The sequence below is a fragment of the Dama dama genome, chromosome 18 (genome assembly GCF_033118175.1).
Source record: "Dama dama isolate Ldn47 chromosome 18, ASM3311817v1, whole genome shotgun sequence".
Lineage (NCBI taxonomy): Eukaryota > Metazoa > Chordata > Mammalia > Artiodactyla > Cervidae > Dama > Dama dama.
Genome location: NC_083698.1, coordinates 75,805,944 through 75,824,753, shown reverse-complemented (window position 1 = coordinate 75,824,753; position 18,810 = coordinate 75,805,944).

Genomic DNA, 18,810 nt, shown 5'->3' with positions numbered 1-18,810 from the left:
CTTTATTTTGGGGGGCTCCAAAATCACTACAGATGGTGACTGCAGACATGAAATTAAAAGACACTTGCTCCTTGGAAGAAAAGCTATGACCAAGCTAGACAGCATATTAAAAAGCAGACATTACTTTGCCAACAAAGTTCCATCTAGTTAAGGCTATGGTTTTTCCAGTAGTCATGTATGGATGTGAAAGTTGGACTATGAAGAAAGCTGAGCCCTGAAGAATTGATGCTTTTGAACTGTGATGTTGGAAAAGACTCTTGAGAGCCTCTTGCACTGCAAGGAGATCAAACCAGTGAATCCTAAGGGAAATCAGTCCTGAAGATTCTGAAACTGAAGCTGAAGCTTCAATACCTTGGCCATCTCATGCAAAAAGCCACCTCATTAGAAAAGACCCCGATGCTGGGAAAGATTGAAGGTAGGAGGAGAAGGGGACAACATAAGATGAGATGGTTTGATGGCCTTGCCGACTCAATGGACATGAGTCTGAGAAAGTTCCAGGAGATGGTAAAAGACAGGGAAGCCTGTCATGCTACAGTCCATGGGGTTGTAAAGATTCAGACATGGCTGGGAGACTGAACAACAATGATGAAGACTGAATCACTGCAGTGTCCAAATCACCTTTAAGTATGTCACTATTTTTGCACAGTTTAAACAATTTGCTTAGAATTGTATATGTCAAACAACTCAATTTCCCTGTGATTTCCATACGTTGACGTTGATAAGTGGATCAATTTATCTTATCTCACTTTGGTTCTGAAAAAGAATGTCACGAGAAAGTTGAAGCCCATTAGAAGTGTCTGGGATATCAGTGAATTGGTGCAATAGTTCTCCCCAAAGATAGAAAAAGATAGAAGCATCTCTGCTGCTGCTGCTAAGTTGCTTTAGTCATGTCCAACTCTGTATGACCCTATGGACAGCAGCCTACCAGGCTCCTCTGTCCATGGGATTCTCTAGGCAAGATGGAAGCATCTCAGAAGAGGCCATATCATATGTACACCAGAGTGGAAAATGCCCTCTCATTATTGATTCTTTCTTCTGCATCTCTCCCCTTTCCTCTCCCCCACCATTTCCCTGACAAGGCAGATGAATTTTACTGCCTAAATTTCTCCACAGTCCACTGGTTTCTCATCTTACCTATTGGACCACCATCTTCTCTCTCTGGAATCACTGCTGAATTATTTGTGTGTCCAGCTGGAGTGTGAATTCTATGTAAGCTGGGCCCATATTTTCCTTATGGATTCTTGTTTCTCTCCCTCCAGTTCTCCACAAGGGCCTTTTAGAAATGTGCCACACACCAGGGGAACCAGTCAAGGGCACAGCAGTTGTTGAAGTCACTATGTGTGATGTTTCAGCCCAGCTTTTCCTTATTACTGAATCTGGAGACAAATGTATCACCTTCTGGCTCCAGAACAGCCTGTGTTCAACATGTCTTCAGTGTCTGCTGCAGAAAGGGGGCTTAAGACAATCCCAGAACTGTTATTACAGCTCCCTTGAATCCTCAAAGGGGGCCAAGATTGGATGACAGATTTTATGGTCATCATATGTATAGTTCAGGTGTGTTCCTCAATTATTCAGCAAGTTTCAACCTTCCCATGAAGCAGTGATATGAAGGAAATCAGTTAAACAAATGTGTGCGTGCTAAGTCACTTCAGTCATGTCCAACTCTTTGCAATCCAATGACCATATCCTGTCAGGCTCCTCTATCCATGGAATTCTCCAGGCAAGAATACTGTAGTGGGTTGCCATGCCCTTCTCCAAAAGATCTTCCAGACCCAGGGATCAAACCCATGTCTTTTAAGTCTCCTACATTGGTAGGCAGATTCTTTACCACTGCACCACCTGGGAATCTGAAAGAATTGAGCTTCTTAAATTAATTAATTTTCTAGGGCACCAGAGTAGCCTTCTAAGGGGCAATTTACACACTTATCTTTTGATAAAATGTTCATATTTCAGTCTGACTATAAATGCATATTTCAAATTTTTTTCAATTGCCTTGGATCTTTTAAAGAATATAGAACAACCTAGTGGAACAAGTATAGTATCAGAATATGCTGACCATATAAATAAATATCCAAAAGATTTCAGAATTGTCCTAACACTCAGTTCCTCTTATTTACCTTTGATGCAGGACCCAGACTTTTGATTTTGTGTATGTGAGTTTTGTTATTGTTACTCTTGTTTCAGGAGATTTTCCCCTTTGTTTTAGCTCCCCTGACACCACCACCTTTGTCCAAGAAACCCACTCCAACCACTACCCCACCCTCATAGGCTGCAACTGAGGGAAAAATCTTTTAAAACAATTATCAAGATTGGCTGCTTACTGTGATCAAATTCATTTAGATAATAGCTAAATGCTACATTTCACTTGGTGCACAATGTTTTACTCTTTTTTCTCTGCCTTTCCTTCTTCAGTATTCACATGAAAATAATGCCATAGTTGTCTTGGGGTAAATTTGAGGTGCTCTCTGAGGACTTGGCTTATTTCAGCAGGCAAAGGCAGAGGGTGGATAGGTGTCTGGCTGCAAAAGAGATGGGCAAGAAGAAGACAGTAACTCTCTTAAAAAAATCTTTTTAAAAAAATGAATATTACCACTAGTGATTATTGCTAAGGACTATTCATAAAGAAGACTTGGAAATACTGAAAAAGTATAAATAGCATTTTAAAAATAAATATACGTATTATACTATATATTCTACAAAATTAGAATTCTAGCAAGTAAATACATTTGTATTTTAAATTTCACACTCCACTGAGAGTAATTTCCAACGGTGTTGAATATTATTTTAAAACAGTGTTTTGAAAGAGAGTGTTTTCACCAGCTTTCACTGGAGATTTATGTAAAAACTTTGACTCCAAAGTCCTGCACCAGGATTGAAAATTCAGAGAGATTCTTTCGGACATAAGTAGAGGAACACAAAGAGTTGTGTATTTTTAAAGATCATCTTGGGTCTCGGACTGTAAATAATCTGCCTAAAATGCAGGAGATTCAATTTCGATCCCTGGGTCGTGAAGATTCCCTGGAGAAGGGAATGGCTACCCACTCCAGTATTCTTGCCTGGAAAATGCTATGGAAAGAGTTGACTGGTGGGCTACAGTACATGGGGTCACAAACAGTTGGACATGACTTAGCCACCAAAAACAAAGCTGAGTGCCGAAGAATTGATGCTTTTGAATTGTGGTGTTAGAGAAGACTCTTGAGAGTCCCTGGGATTGCAAGGAGCTCAAACCAGTCAATCCTAAAGGAAATCAGTCCTGAATATTCATTGGAAGGACTGATGCTAAAGCTGAAACTCCAATACTTTGGCCACCTGATGCAAAGAACGGACTCATTGGAAAAGACCCTGTTGCTGGGAAAGATGGAAGGCAGGAGGAGAAGGGGACAACAGAGGATGAGATGGTTGGATGGCATCACCAACTTGAAGGACGTGAGTTTGAGTAAGCTCCGGGAGTTGGTGATGGACAGGGAAGCCTGGTGTGCTGCAGTCCATGGGGTCGCAAAGAGTCGGACATGACTGAGCAACTTCACTTCACTTCATATAGTTTCCAAGTGTTTATAGACCATTTATGTTTTAACCTCTCGTTCTGTTGAGAGTTTACTCTTATAAGATCTCTACATTTGTTGAAAGTATTAACATTCATTTTTGTCACATTTTGGTGAAGAAAATTTTTTTTAACCTTTTAATTTTGTCAGCTTGTTTTGGTGTGAGGAAGTATAGATTGCATTCAATCAGATATAACACTACTCTTTTCATTATTTTTTCCTTATGGACATCTCCTCTTGTAAGAGTCAGTTAAAACTCCTTTTTTTTTTTCCCCTCTCACTTCTATAGATTAATTCTAAATCCATCTGAAATCTATTTTCATGTATAACTTGAACTAAGAGGTCTTGTTTATTTTCTTCCAAAATGTTTATCAACCTTTCTAGCAGCACATTAATAAATAACCCATTTTATTCTCTCTACTTTAAAATGCCACATTTATCATAATAGAATGTTTAGTTACAGAAGTTTTTTTCATTGTTTTCTATTCCACTGAAACTTTATGCCACATTTTATATTTTAAAAATGCACCATTTTACTATTAGTTTTGTTCTCAAAAATTTCTCAGAATCACTTTTTCTATTTGAAGTACATTTTGATTCCAATTCCAATTGAAATTGTGTTAAATTTACAAGAAATTTAAGGAGAAATCATATTTTTCAATAACTGGTATTCCTATCAAGGAAACTGTATGTTTTCATTTAGTTAAATCATGTTTTATGCCACTAAGTAGATTTTTTTGTTTTTTTCACATAAGTACTAAAGAACTTTATTAATCATTGATATTTGGTTTATATTTCATCTGATACTACTAAGTCCATTTCTTTCAATACAATTTTGAACTGAGGAATAGAAAAATAATTGATTTTTGTGTGTTTCTTTTGTAACTCACCATCTACCTAAATCATTATTTATTCTAATACTTTTCTATTGATTTACTTATATTTTAGAGGTTGCAAACTATATCATCTATGAAGTGAAGTGAAGTGAAAGTCACTCAGTCATGTCTGACTATGCGACCCCATGGACTATACAGTCCATAACAACAATTTATCTCCTCCTTCCAAAGATTTATATGTCTTAGAACTTTTTATTGGTTTGCAATCATTAGATCTTTTATAAAAACCATGAGTAATAGTGGTGATGGAAGATGTCCTTTTCTTTTTTTTTTTTTCCATTTATTTTTATTAGTTGGAGGCTAATTACTTTACAATATTGTAGTGGTTTTTGTCATACATTAACATGAAGAAGATGTCCTTTTCTGAATTTTAATGTCCTTGGTGTTTCACCATAAGCATGTGATTGGCCTTTGGTTTGTGATAGCTATGGTATTTTAAAAAATCTAATTAAGGAAATACACCTTATCAAACTGAGGAAATCACTATATTAAAAAAAAAAACCCTCACCCTGCATTTCTTTTGTAACTGTATTTTGAACTACTTTTAGGCTTAATAGAAAAGCTGAAAAATAGCACAGACTTTCTATATATTCCTCTCGCAGTCTCCTTCAATGTTAACATGTTTCAAAACCATAATACACTGATCAGAGCCAGGAAATTAACATTGGCACAAGAAATGCCAGGAACTCAAGACTTATACGGAGTCCATCAGTTCTGTTTTGTTTAACTAATGTCTTTCTTGTTGCTGTTGTTCCATGATCCAATTCAGAATTTTATGTTACTTTAATCTCAAGCAGTTTGTAATAGTTTCTCAATCTTCCTTTGTCTTTCTTAACCATGACATCATTGAGAATCCGTTGAAGAATCTATCTACTATTTTGCTACATGTTGCTCCTTTTGAGTTTGTCTAGTATTTTCATATAATTGTGATTATGTATGTTTGGTGAGAACTTCACAGAAACCATGCAGTGTCCTCCATGCCCTGTATCATTTTGCATCACAGGGATCACAAGGTTTCAGGAAGCTCCTGCCAGGCTTTCTCCACCAGAAACTATCTTTCCTTCTACAGCTAACATAAATTGGGGAAGGTACCATGACACTGTATCTCCTTTTTTCCTCAACCTTTCTCCCACTAATGATAGCCTCCATCAGTGAATTTTGACTATTTTTAATTAGAAATGAATTTTGAACTTTGCCAAATGCCTTTTGGAGATCGATCAAGATAAGCACATGCCTTGTCAAGTGTAAAATATGTTGCCATTGAAATTTGTATTAGAATTGCATTACATTTTAGGCAGTGTGTATGTTAGTCGCTCAGTCGTGTCCGACTCTTTGCGGACCCCATGGACTGTAGCCCACCAGGCTCTTCTGTCCATGGAATTCTCCAGACAAGGATACTGGAGTGGTTTGCCATTTCCTCCTCCAGACTTTTTATTAATTTGTGGTTGGGAGTAATAGATTTCTTCTTTTTAAAATATTCTTTAAATACACTCTACTGGTTAATTTTCCTTTAAGATTCTGTTGATCTAATTTGTCAGCATTTATTTTAGGACTTTTGCAACTGGAGTTATTAGATTGACCTGTGGAATTGTGGTTTGTGTTATTTATTTATTTATTTTCAAATTGCTAAATGCTTCATTCTCAATAAGCCAAAAGCTTGAAAATTAGGAGAAATTATGATAATGCAGGGAGTGTATGAAGATTTTCCAAGGGCTGCCCAACTTTTGCCCAGTGGAGACTTTTGAATGGACTCAATGCAATCAACGGCTACATTCTTAATTTCTCTTTGATATTTTTTCCAAAATTGATGTGCCTGAGAATGGGTCTGGGATCGAGGTCAACTTTCATGCTAACTCCTTCCTTACCTAGCTTTCACAATTGTCCTTTTCTCACTTTGCATAAGAAAGTTCTCCCACCCCAGCTGTAATCTTACCAATCTCATTACATCAAGGAATAGGAATCTCTGAAGAAATTCAAATCTTTAATTTCTAAGTAACATTCAAAATATTGCTGTAGGTGTTGAGAAAATTAATAAAGCTGATGACTGAGTAACAAATTTCTCTACATGTCAGGTGGCTTCCAAGTCTTTGCTGTCAACAGAATTGAAGGAGAATCTAATGCAATTATTGATGTTAGATCATTAAAAATATAATTTGGAAGGCCTTCAAAAAATTAAGTGACATTTCCACAACAAAACTCCTTCCATTCTGAAATACGCTTTCTGTGATCCAGTTTTCTCAGAGATCCCAACTAACACAAAAGAAAATCAGGAATAGAAATTACAGTCAACCCTTGTCACATTCTAATAATAAGTATTACTCATCCACAGGCACATGAACTCATAATTCCATCCATCTGCTTAAGAGAGGCAACTTCAGTAAGATTCTGTTTTTTTATACTTAATAATTATCAAGATGTATATTTATCTTTGTGATTATTCATCTACTATTAACTGTAATTATAATTGTAGAATTTTTACATTCAAAATAGCATTTAAAAATTTTAAATAATAGGCCTTTTTTGTAATGATGTATGCTGAAAGTGAAAGTCGCTCAGTTGTGTCCAGCTGTCTATGACCCCATGGACTATACTGTCCATGGAATTCTTCAGGCCAGAATACCTGGCCTTCTCCAGGGATCTTCCCAACCCAAGCATTGAACCCAGGTCTCCCACATTGCAGGTGGATTCTTTACCAACTGAACCACAAGGGAAGCCCAATGATAGGTGATGAATAAAAACTTTCAAACATGAGAAACAGTATATTGTAATAAAATATATGGGAACAGAAATACACAATTAGAGGGAAAAAGAAAAGATGTAGAATTTTGAAATTTAAAAGTTATATTTCTTTATTTTTAAATGATTGATAATGGGTATCAAATTGTTATGATACTTCTCTGAATAATCTCAATGGTAATTTTGTTTTAAAATTACAGCATTTCAGAAATTAGATTTTTTAAGTTACATAAAACCTGATGCAAATCATCTAATTAGAAATTAGATGTCGACTTTGAAATGTATAAAGATGGATAATCATATAATGTGTGTACATATATATATATACACATATACATACATTTATTTTATGGGCATACAAGCAAAAATTTGATAATCACTGAAAATCGTCTCCACTGTAAAGATTAAAATTTATTCAAATGTGAAACACTCTATCAGTTCACTAGAAATACTAATCAAATGGGTTGCTTGCAAAGATTATTTAAATGAAGAAATCCATCTATTCAGGGAACAGTGTTTATCTATAGCGCACATACCAGCCTAATTTTAATTTGTTTAAACTATTGCAAAGGCTGCCTGTGTATAAACCATGGCTCAATTCATGTAAGCTAGATTTAATGCATGTCATTACTTGAGCTATAAGCTCTGATTTCTGTAAAAAGAAAAAAAATCTATGTTTCTCAATTACAAGGTATTGAATAACCTCAGCTAATGAGCAGGAGCCTGAGATGTTTAGTTAGCATTTTATTCTGGAAGGCAGTTTTCATGATGTACATTTTGATTTGTGTTATAAATTTTCAACCACTAATACGAAATCTTGGATTTACTTTGCCTCCATAGAAAAGAAGATATCAGCACTTATTTTTTTTTTAATATTTTTGCAAAAACAAAATAACAATATTAAAAACACACAGTGGACTTCTCACTTCTGGTCCAGCATATAAAGAGCTCATAAAGCATCACTTCCATCTTCACCCTGGTGGCTCAGATGGTAAAGCATCTGCCTGCAATGTGGGAGACCCAGGTTCGATCCTTGGGTCAGGAAGATCCCCATGAGAAGGAAATGGCAACCCACTCCAGTACTCTTGCCTGGAAAATTCCATGGATGGAGGAGCCTGGTGGGCTATAGTCGATGGGGTTGCAAAGAGTCAGACATGACTGAGTGATTTCACTTTCACTTTTCACTTCCCCATCTTCACAACAAGAAAAAAGCTGAACAAAATGAAATCCAACAGCTCCTTTTAGATCCCTCACAGAATTGAGGTCATAGGATGAACTGCTGCCCTCAAACTTGGAGAACCTACAGGTGAATCACAACTTACCTGAGCAGTGGTCCGGGAGCCATTATAGCTGGCATATGAGGGAGCCATTATAGCTGGCATATGAGTAGGGAAACTTTGTCAACTGCAGTTGACAAATTACTACCAATGTGGTGTGGACAGACTTGACAGTTAAAAACTCCAGAGAGCGGCCAGTCCTAAGGGGATCCTCAAAATATCATGAGTGTCACTCCCAGAAGCTCTACCAGGTTCCAACAGTTAAAATCAGAGAAAAATCTCCCTGTGCTTCTGGCAAGGGAGGGTGAAAAGTGTCATTTCAAATTTGTCCTGAGTGTTCTGTTCTCCTTAACAAGACCTACCCTCAGGAAAGTAGTGGTAGCAGTTTAGTCACTAAGTCGTGTCCAACTCTTGTGACCCCATGGACAGTAGCCTGCCAGGCTCCTCTATCCATGGGATTTTCCAGGCAAGAGTACTGGAGTGGGTTGCCATTTCCTTCTGCAACCCTCAGGAAAACCAGACTCTAATCCACTATGGCTTTGCCAGAGACTAATGGACCTGTGGGAAAGGAAATACTCAAGTCCAACTTCTTCTCGACTTCCTGTGTCACCTAGGGGGAAAACAAACAAACAAAAACCCTGAGGTGCACTCGTGAAAGTCACAGTCCAGTGACACAGATGCAGTAAAAATCTGAGACTGAATCTTGGGACTGTACAATTCTTCCCCTCCTCACACGCAACTTAGCACCATGTCAATAGGGTTCCTGTATAACTGCAGGATTACAAGTGAAGTGCCTGCCTTAAACTTTACCTAACAAGTCTCTAAGGAAACTCAAAAACAACAAGAGAGCCAAACAAAAGGACACCAATGGAGATGTTAGTCTCTGGCACCTACATCTACATCATATAATGAACACTGTCTTACTCACAGCCAGATAAACATAAAACCTCACATGAAAGCCCTATTTACCTCTGTTCTTCTTACCAACCAGGACGTCATATCAAGCATCTAGCAAAATATTACAAGGCATACTAAAGGTGAAGAATACAGTTTGAAGAAACAGAGTCTTTTGTAGAGACATGGATAGACCTAGAGACTGTCACACAGACTGAAGTAAGTCAGAAAGAGAAAAACAAATAGAGTCTACTAATGTGTATATGTGGAATCTAGAAAAACAGTGCAGATGACCTTGTTTGCAAGGCAGAAATAGAGACACAGACAGAACAAATGCATGGACACTAAGGAGGGGAGGAGGATGGGATCAATTGGGAGACTGGGACTGACCTGTATACACTAATATGTTTAAAATAGATAATTAATGAGTCTGCTGTATAATACAGGGAATTTTACTTAATGCTCTATGGTGACCTAAAATGAGAAGGAAATCCAAAAAACAGGGGATATATGTACACACATAGCTGATTCACTTTGCTATACAGCAGAAACTAACACAACATTATAAAACAACTATAGCCCAATTTTTAAAACTTCTTCAAAAGTGAAGGAGAAATATAGATTTTCCTATATAAAAATGGAAGGAATTTGTTTTCAAGAAACCTGAGTTATAAGAAATGTTAAAAGTCTCTCAGAAGAAATGTGGTAGAGGTCAGAAAATCAGACCTATGTATAGAAAGGAACAGTTTTATATAAGAAATAAATGAACGCAAAATAGAATCTTGTAGTTTTAAAAATTCTTGATTGGCTTAACCAGTAACAGTTTGTTCTACATAATAGTTGCAACATGTATTTAGCAGTTGTCAGCTCAGTTCAGTCACTCAGTCATGTCTGACTCTTTGTGACCCCATGGACTGCAGCACGCCAGGCTTCCCTGTCCATTACCAAATCCCAGAGCTTGCTCAAACTCATGCCCATCAAGTCGATGATGCCATCCAACCATCTCATCCTCTGTCATCCCTTTCTCCTGCCTTCAATCTTTCCCAGAATCAGGGTCTTTTCAGATGAGTCAGTTCTTCATATCAGGTGGCCAAAGTACTGGAGTATCATCTTCAGCATCAGTCGTTCCAATGAATATTCAGGACTGATTTCCTTTAGGATTGACTGGTTTGATCTCCTTGCAGTCCAAGGAACGCTCAAGAGCCTTCTCCAACACCACAGTTTAAAAGCATCAATTCTTTGGCACTCAGCTAACTTTATGGCCTAACTTTCACATCCGCACATGACTATTGGAAAAACCATAGCTTTGACTATATGGAGCATAGGTAAAAGTGAAATTAGTAATGTTATAGAAAATGGATGGGAGGAATTTGAAATATTCTGTTACAGGTATCTGTGAAGCCACTATTGAAAGTGGGTTTGGCTTAGTTGTAAACATATATTGCAAATTCTAGGGCAATCACTTTAAAAGTATTTTAAGTATATATAATATACAAAGAGAGGAGAGAAAATGAATCATATAAAACACTGAAGAGAAGAAAAGGCCAAAAAAGAGTGAAAAACAACAACAACAAAAGAAAGACAAAGAAATAAAGAATAGGATAACTAATAGAAAACAGTAATAAGGAAGATAAAAGTAGATATGAGTCCAATTATATCAATAGTCACTTTAAACATTAGCGGTCTGAAGAGGTCAGTTAAAAGCTGGAGATTGTCAGACTGGACCAAAAAGCAAAATGCAATTATAGGTTATCTACAAAAAACCCATTTTAAATATAGAGACATATAGATTCAAACTAAAGTTACACAGAAAGATGTACTATGCCAACGCTAATGAAAAGAAAGCTGGAGTTAGAGAGTCAGAGACAATTGAGCAACTAAGCATAAGGACAGCTACAACTAAAAGTAAGAAAATGAAAACTCTAAAGTCAAATCATTGTAATTTATAGTCATCTTTCACTAAAACACCTAGTAGGTCCTTTTGATCTTTTTCCTCATCAAACTAAGCATTTTTATGCCCTTTATGACTTTATCAATATTTATGATACAGTGTTTAGAATGTTCTGGAGTTATAAGTACAGGTTATATGTGAGGAAAGTATCTAATAGGAGGGTAATCAAGACCAGGAGGGCTGAATGAGCAGATAAATTAAGTAAAATCTGATCAGTAAGTATAGACAGTTTTCTGTTTCAGTTTTCATGGGCCAGTCAATATATTAACTAGAAGGCTTTTCTTAAAAAATAAAATGAAATAAAAATTTTATCAATTCCATGTCAAAAATGACAACTTTTACCTTTGGGAAATATTTTTGGATTTGGATTTGATTGAAAAAACAGTTTTGCTCTTCAGTTTCCTTAGTTAGCTTATGAGAAGCAGTGTCTTTGCCAACTGGAAGGAATTAAAAGTACTGGTAAGTCACCCAGTACTTCTGGGCTCCCTCTAAAAGATACACATGAGGGATCTAGATTATCCCAAAAGTTGGGGAACCACCGCTCAAGATTTGAGTTCCACTTACCATATAAACTATTTAGAATGGATGCCCACGACTTTCAGTTCAGGGAATGCATCTCTAAACGTCATACGTAAATACTTAGGGCTTGGCAAAATCAAATGTCAAACACATTTTTCTTTGATTTTTCAATTCATGAGTGTTTTGATAGAAATAAAATAATTATAATCTATGTGCTTTTGATTAATTTATAAATAATTCATCCAAATGCTATGAGCAAGACAAACTTTAGGTCCAAGAAGCTTATTTGGCTTTTTGGTCTGTTAAAGTTTTAAAATTATCTTTTTTTTTTTTTTTTTTTAATTTTGCTTTTGGAACAAAAAGTTGGCCAAGGCTAAAAGGCTAAACTCTAACTTCAAAGGGCTGGAATTGTGTTTAAAACCCAGACTCTTAGAAACATTTTCTCCCTCGTTTTTGAGTCGTAGTGTCCATCCTCTTTTTTGTTATAATGTCTGATCCTGGTCAGGGAGGAGGACAGGGAGTCTTTGATCAACTCCTATATTGGGATTGGAGGCTCGGCTGCAGGCTCTCCGTTGAATTTCATTCATGCTGTGGGTTCTGAACAGAGTTAAGCCTGAGAATGTGATCAAGAGACCTAGGGTTGGGACAATTGTTTTTCTCCCCAAGCATTGGAGATAGAAATTATTTCTCTTGCATCCTAAAACTGCAGTTAGCAGTGGTTGACTTTTAATAAAAATGCATAACTGTTTGCATTAGAGAAGTAATTGATAAGGCCCCGGTCAGTGTTGGTTTAGGAATCGCCTTTGTGGTCTTTACCTTCCTATTGCTGCAGCATTTAAACACTAGGCTCCCTCAGGCTTATGTACTGCCTGTCCCTCTTCCCAATCTATAGCTTGTAAATTCTGCCTCAACATTTATATTTCAGTTCAAAGGGTACTTTCTCCTGGAAACAGGCTTGGTGCCTTCTGCCACATAACTATTCTCAGTCAATACCTCCTTATAGCTTCTCGTTGTACTTGTTTGCCTATCTCTTCTGTAAAATATAAGTCCTTGAGACAGGGATTTACTTTTGCCTCTTATGTCTCCAAGGCCTCTCAACAAGTTTGGGAGTAAATATATGAGTAATCATGCCCATATACTAATAAATGAAAAAAATGAAGATTTATACCTTATATAGTTCATCGCTTTCTTCATACACACACAAACACAATCTCATGTAACCACCAAACTCTCCCAATATATTTCTTCTGAAACCATACCAAGGAACAAATCACTTATCTACTAAGTAGTTTTTATTGAGCACCTCCTTAGAGCTGCTGATGCGATACTATAGAAGACAGATGTGACTCTCATGTCAAAGACCACATTCTTGGCCATATCTTCCTGGGAAACTCAGGAATTTCCTGGGTGTCTGGAATTCTAAAGATGAAAATGTCTCTTGTAATTTTCCATGTAACTTTCCTGTAATCATCTCATTCTATTATGGTTCAATGACAACTTTTATCATTATTCCTGACATAATTTGAGCACTCTCTAGATTTTCCTGGCAACTGCCTGGCATTGATATTTTAATAGCAAGATTGAGCACTCACCATCTGAGGAAAAGTGGAAGAGGTTCATAGCTGGCCATGAGCTAGGAAATCCCTGCCAGTGGCTTTTGACTTTGTTGGCTCAGAATTTACCTCTTCCTTCCCTGAAAACATGGGTCATCCTCTTCCAGTGCTGCTTCTGAGCTGTTTGGAGGAGGAAAGAGGAAAGAGTCTGAGAGAGCAAATACTGACTCCTCAGATGATGCCTAGACCCATTTCAATCAGCTAGTGAGGCCGCTGGGTCACACAACAGTGGTACTGAGACAGCCAAGTAGGGGGTGTCTGGCTCTTGGACTTTGCAACAGGTTATGGATGGACTGCTTCCTCTTGTCTGGGAATTTTAAGTAAAGCCTCAAGCTTAGTTTAATGGCTTTTTAAGTACCACTGCATTCCAAAGGGAGGCACTAGATTAGCTACTCCCCACAGGGCTTGCTAAACAGTATCTAACTATCCTAAATCACCCTGATAGTCTAGTAAAGAAAACAGTAGGGTTTCAGTAGAGAGGAGGAGAAGCCATTTCTTTGACGAGAATCCAGAAGAATGCAGAGCACTCTGACATTTTGCTTTTCCCCCTTGCTTCCTATGTTCTTTAATCCAAGCAGCAGGCTCCTGGAGGTACAGCCATTGGGTGGTCTGTGAGAGCAGAGATATGTATCTCTGTTGGCTAGATACCAGCTGAGCACTGATACCTATAGGTCTTCTGCCAGAGCAGTGTGAGATTAAAGAGAGATGGACTCCTGCTCCAGGGCTGGGGGTCTATGTGAGGATAAAGACTGGTCTCTCCCTCTCCTTTATGGATGGTGAGTCAGAGGTGAGTTACACCTTTCTTGGGAACAGTGGATGGCAGAGTTTGGTGGGGTGAGGATTTCCCTGGGCATAGATGGTGTAGGCTCAAGGCATCTTGGAAAATGTTCAAGAAGGCTTTCTGCTGAAAACCAAGGATGCCCTGAGGAGGGCATGACTTCAGAAATCAAGAGCAGCTAAGTATGTGGGAGGTAGCAGGAGGAGCAGATCAGAGGAAACTACCAATAAACCTCTGAAAAAAATGGTGCCACCATCCCAGTGGCATTCAAAGGCCTCCTCCTCAAGGGAAGCGGACAGAGGATCCTGAGTAATTAAAAAAAAAAGTACTTTGGCCCATTTGCTTTAACTACCCTCCTTCTCTCTCCCTTCCTCTACCTCAGAAGGGTAGTGATGGAAGTCAAGAACTGCAGGTGAAAAGAATTTCAACTCAAGCCTGAATCATGGAGACAGATGACATTTGAAATGGAATGTGAGGTTAATTTAAAAAAAATTTAGTTTGTACTGGATTTATAAAACCTGAAAGTAACTGGAGAGTGTCATTAACTTTCTACAGTGCTGTCAAATTGACATGAACAACCAGGGTCTAAGGGAAGCAGGCTTTGTAGTATCAAGAGGGTGAAGTGCCCCCTTGTTGCCACAGAATAATGCAATTGGCCTGTTTAGATAATTCTGTAGATTGGCATGCAGTTGACACCCACTCCTTAGGGTAAAGTAGAAATCATCCCTGGCCCCCTCTACTTTACCCTGAGTGGGTTTCAGTTCTTTGCCAGTCTACAGAATTATCCAAACGGGCTCTGTGGGAACCAGGGGGTACTGCACCCTCTTGATACTTACAAAGCCTGCTTCCCACCACAGCCCGTGGTTGTTCACTTTGTTACTGAGTGCAAACCTTGTGTGACCCAGTGTGCTGAGCAGTGTCCTCCTCCTCTGGGCTGTGAGTATATGTGATTAATAAACTGCTGTGGATCTTATCTGCCCAGTGTCCATTCTTACGTCTCTAGAGTAAGAATCACTTCCTCACCTATAGGGTGAACAGGAAGTATTAAAACAGCAGGAAGTACAATGAACAGACAATATTTGAAACTGTCAATAAGAAGGCATTCCTATAATACAAAGAATAAAACATAAGTTTGCTTCAACAGCTTGGAATAGTGCATACTGCATAGCCCAGCTTTAGTAAACTGAAGAGGACAGGACAAATCGCTCCCAAGCAGAATGATTTAAACTATGTGTTTTGGTGTCAGACTGAAAGAAGTTGACATCTCAACTATGTCACTAAGTAATTGTATGGATTCTGACAAGTTATTTAAGCTCTCTCAGCCTCACTTTCAACAACTGTACAATGGGAGAAATAATAACACCCATGTCACAGAGGTATTATGAAGAATAAACAATGCCAGGTAAAGAACCTAGCAAGTAACACAGCACATAATGATAAAAGCTCAATAGATGATAACTGGCTGTTGTTTGTCTTTCTAAATGTTAAAAAAATATTCTCATAGAAAAGAGAATATCTCTGTAAGAAGTAACCATGACACCATCATTTGTTTTAAATCAACACGTGAATTAATTCATCAAAGCTCTCTCCTATGGTTGGCACACCTAATAAACATGGATTCTTTTAGTTGGGGAAGAGAACAACAAATAAGGAGGAATGGTATGCCTCTATATGAAAGCATACTCCACCTAGTGATACAGATATAAATATAGACTTGCATATAAATGTAGGTATAGAGATAGAGATTAGTTGCTCCAGGTGGGACCTAAATGAATTCTTGTTGTTGGAGTTCTTGTAGGATAGTGATTACATTGGCATCTTCAGGGCAAAGAGGCTAGAAGCCTAGGTATTAGTTCACTGTGTGAAAGAAAGCAGTGCTGTGAGAAAGAGGATGGGAAAATATCCAGGTGCTAGCAGCAAGAAGATCTTCAGAAATCATGTTAATGAGTATGGGGGGATAAAAATAATTCAGCTTACGCTACCTCTTAGGAAGTTTCTAGAATTGGAGTACTGGTTCCAGAAGCAGAGGGTTGTGAAGGCAAAAGGGGGCAAATATGAAAGGATCAGATACATTCCTGCTGGATACTTTAGAATGGACAGCACTGGCTTACTTGAGCATGTTCAGGGTCAAGACCTCAAAAGAGTGAGAGAATAACTACAGGCTGAGGATGAATAGAAACGTGAAAGGTAACCAAAGTAGGAAAATGAATTTTCTTTTTAACTAAGAATCAACATTTGATAAAATAAACAGAACTTTTATGAAGGAAAGAGATAAATAGCATCACTTCCAAGAGAGATGGGAGGGAAGGTGAAATTGGAATGACATGGGGGAATATTATGAACTATTGTGATCTAATAGAAAAGAATTAATAAAATTATTTCTTTCTAACTTTCTAACTGATGGAGCTCAGATTTGTTCATCTCAAAGTTTTCCTGTTTAATTATAGGATGTCTGTACTGGTCACACTGCTCTCCTTTAATAGTTAATGATGTTATTAGATAAATAGAACTGAAGTTTAAGATGGCTATGAGAAATTTCTATCTGTCTTTATACAGAACATCCATGTGAGAATGCCATTCAAATCACGAGTAGTTTCCTGTAGGGCAAACCAAACCCTGTATTTCTGAACTATTGATCTGCTTGGTTCTGTTTGTTAGTTTTCTAGAAAAAGGCAGAGCTGTTTCTTTATAGAATTCATTTATCAGCTGTGTTCCCTATAATATATTCAGAATAGGACAGTGGAAACTAACATGTTCTTGGGTCACTGGTATACTGATTATAATAAATATTAGAGTTTTGTAATTCCTTCTGTTTTGTTATTATATCAGCTTTTTGGTATTCATTTGTGTTTTTTTTTTTAATTATGACAGTCATAAAAAGAAATTATTTCTCATAGCAGATGAAAATTAAGAAGTGAAAAGAGTAGTTTTGTAATGCTTTTCTAAATTTTGTTGTAATTCCTTTTATAGAGATTAATTCATACCAGCTTTTATCTTGTTATTAAAGACTTATCTTGTTAAGTACAATAAAACAGAGTTTGAACACGTTACAAATTTTAAGAGTTCTGGAATCCCTACAGACTCCAAAATCTAGTATATTAAATAAAATCTGATCACTGAATTTAGACCATTTCTTTAAAATTACATGTCTTGAGTTTAAAATCTTGTCATGAGACTTCCAACTCAAGACTTGGGTAATGATGTATTTTGTTAATAATTCACAAAATGGTGACTTGGAAACTTTGGAGGAATTGATTTATCTTTCAGAACACAAAACACAATCTGATCAATAACCTGGCTGTGATGTTTCCCTAATCTGAAGTGGTTATAGTTATACAACATTATACATTGTATCCTCCCTCACCACCTTTTTCATCAAGAATCCAGAGGAGCTAAGAGGTCATCCATTTGATCATTCTTTCACTCAACAGACATCTATCAAAGACTTACTGGATGCAGGGCATAGGAATAGGTATAGGTATCTGATACCCCTCTCACCCCAGCAAAGTATTCTCATTGACCTGAGATAGTCACTATTTCTTTAGGAAAGACAATTCAGCGTGATGGGTATACCACTAGGAATCCAGGGTAAAGAGTGGTTAACTCCGTGTGGAAGAGCCTAAGAGGATGGCTCAGAGGGGACGGCATCTAAATTAGAGGAGGAGAAATTTACTTGTCAGCAAACAAGGGAAAAACTATCCATTCCAAGCAGAGAAATCTGCATGTATACTCCCCAGAAGTTTGAAGAGCCAAACATTTCAGAGTGAATGGAACACAGGGTGCTTGTGAAAAGAGGGAGGTGGAAAAGAAGGTGGCGGGTAGATTGCAAATGATTTGCAACAGATTTCCTCTCAAGGATTTTAAGCACGGAAGTGACAAGATTAGATTTGTCTTTTGGAAAGATAATATTTGAAGGAAGTTGAAGTACAGACTAACATAGTAGCAAGTAGAAATAGGCGAAGAGGCTGTTACAATATTCTAGATTAAAGATAGAAAGTATTGCTGAACTAAGATCTGGCAGGGGGATGGAGAGGAGGGAATGTATTTGAAAGTTTCAGGACATAGACTTATGTCTTAATGAGCTATTGGATGTGGGGGCTGAGGGATGGTAATTTTGACAGCTGTAAAAATATGAATTTCCTTAACTCCATATATGCTATCAGAGAAACAGATCAGGGGTGAACCGAAAGTTTGTGAACTGAGGAGAGCTTTATTGGACTTAAAATTCAGGTGATAAGTTGAGTTTCAGATGATAAAAAATTACATCCAATAGCTATGTGCAATGAAGAAGAAGATCCAGGAACAGAAAGAATTATGGATATAGAATTAGGGGTTCATTCAGACCAATAGAAACTGACATAGTGAATGAGGTCACCCATAACGAGTCCATCATATTTGAAGATGGTAGGACCAAGGATGAAACTCTTATCAATTCCAAAATCTAGACCATCTGGTTTACAATCATGAATTTGGGGACAAATTATATTTCAATGGTCTAAACCATTGTTTAGTCAATCATTGATATTTGATATTACTATTAACAAGATTGATATCGCTAATACTAGTGAAATATGGTCATAATAGCTTCATTAAAGATAACCTAA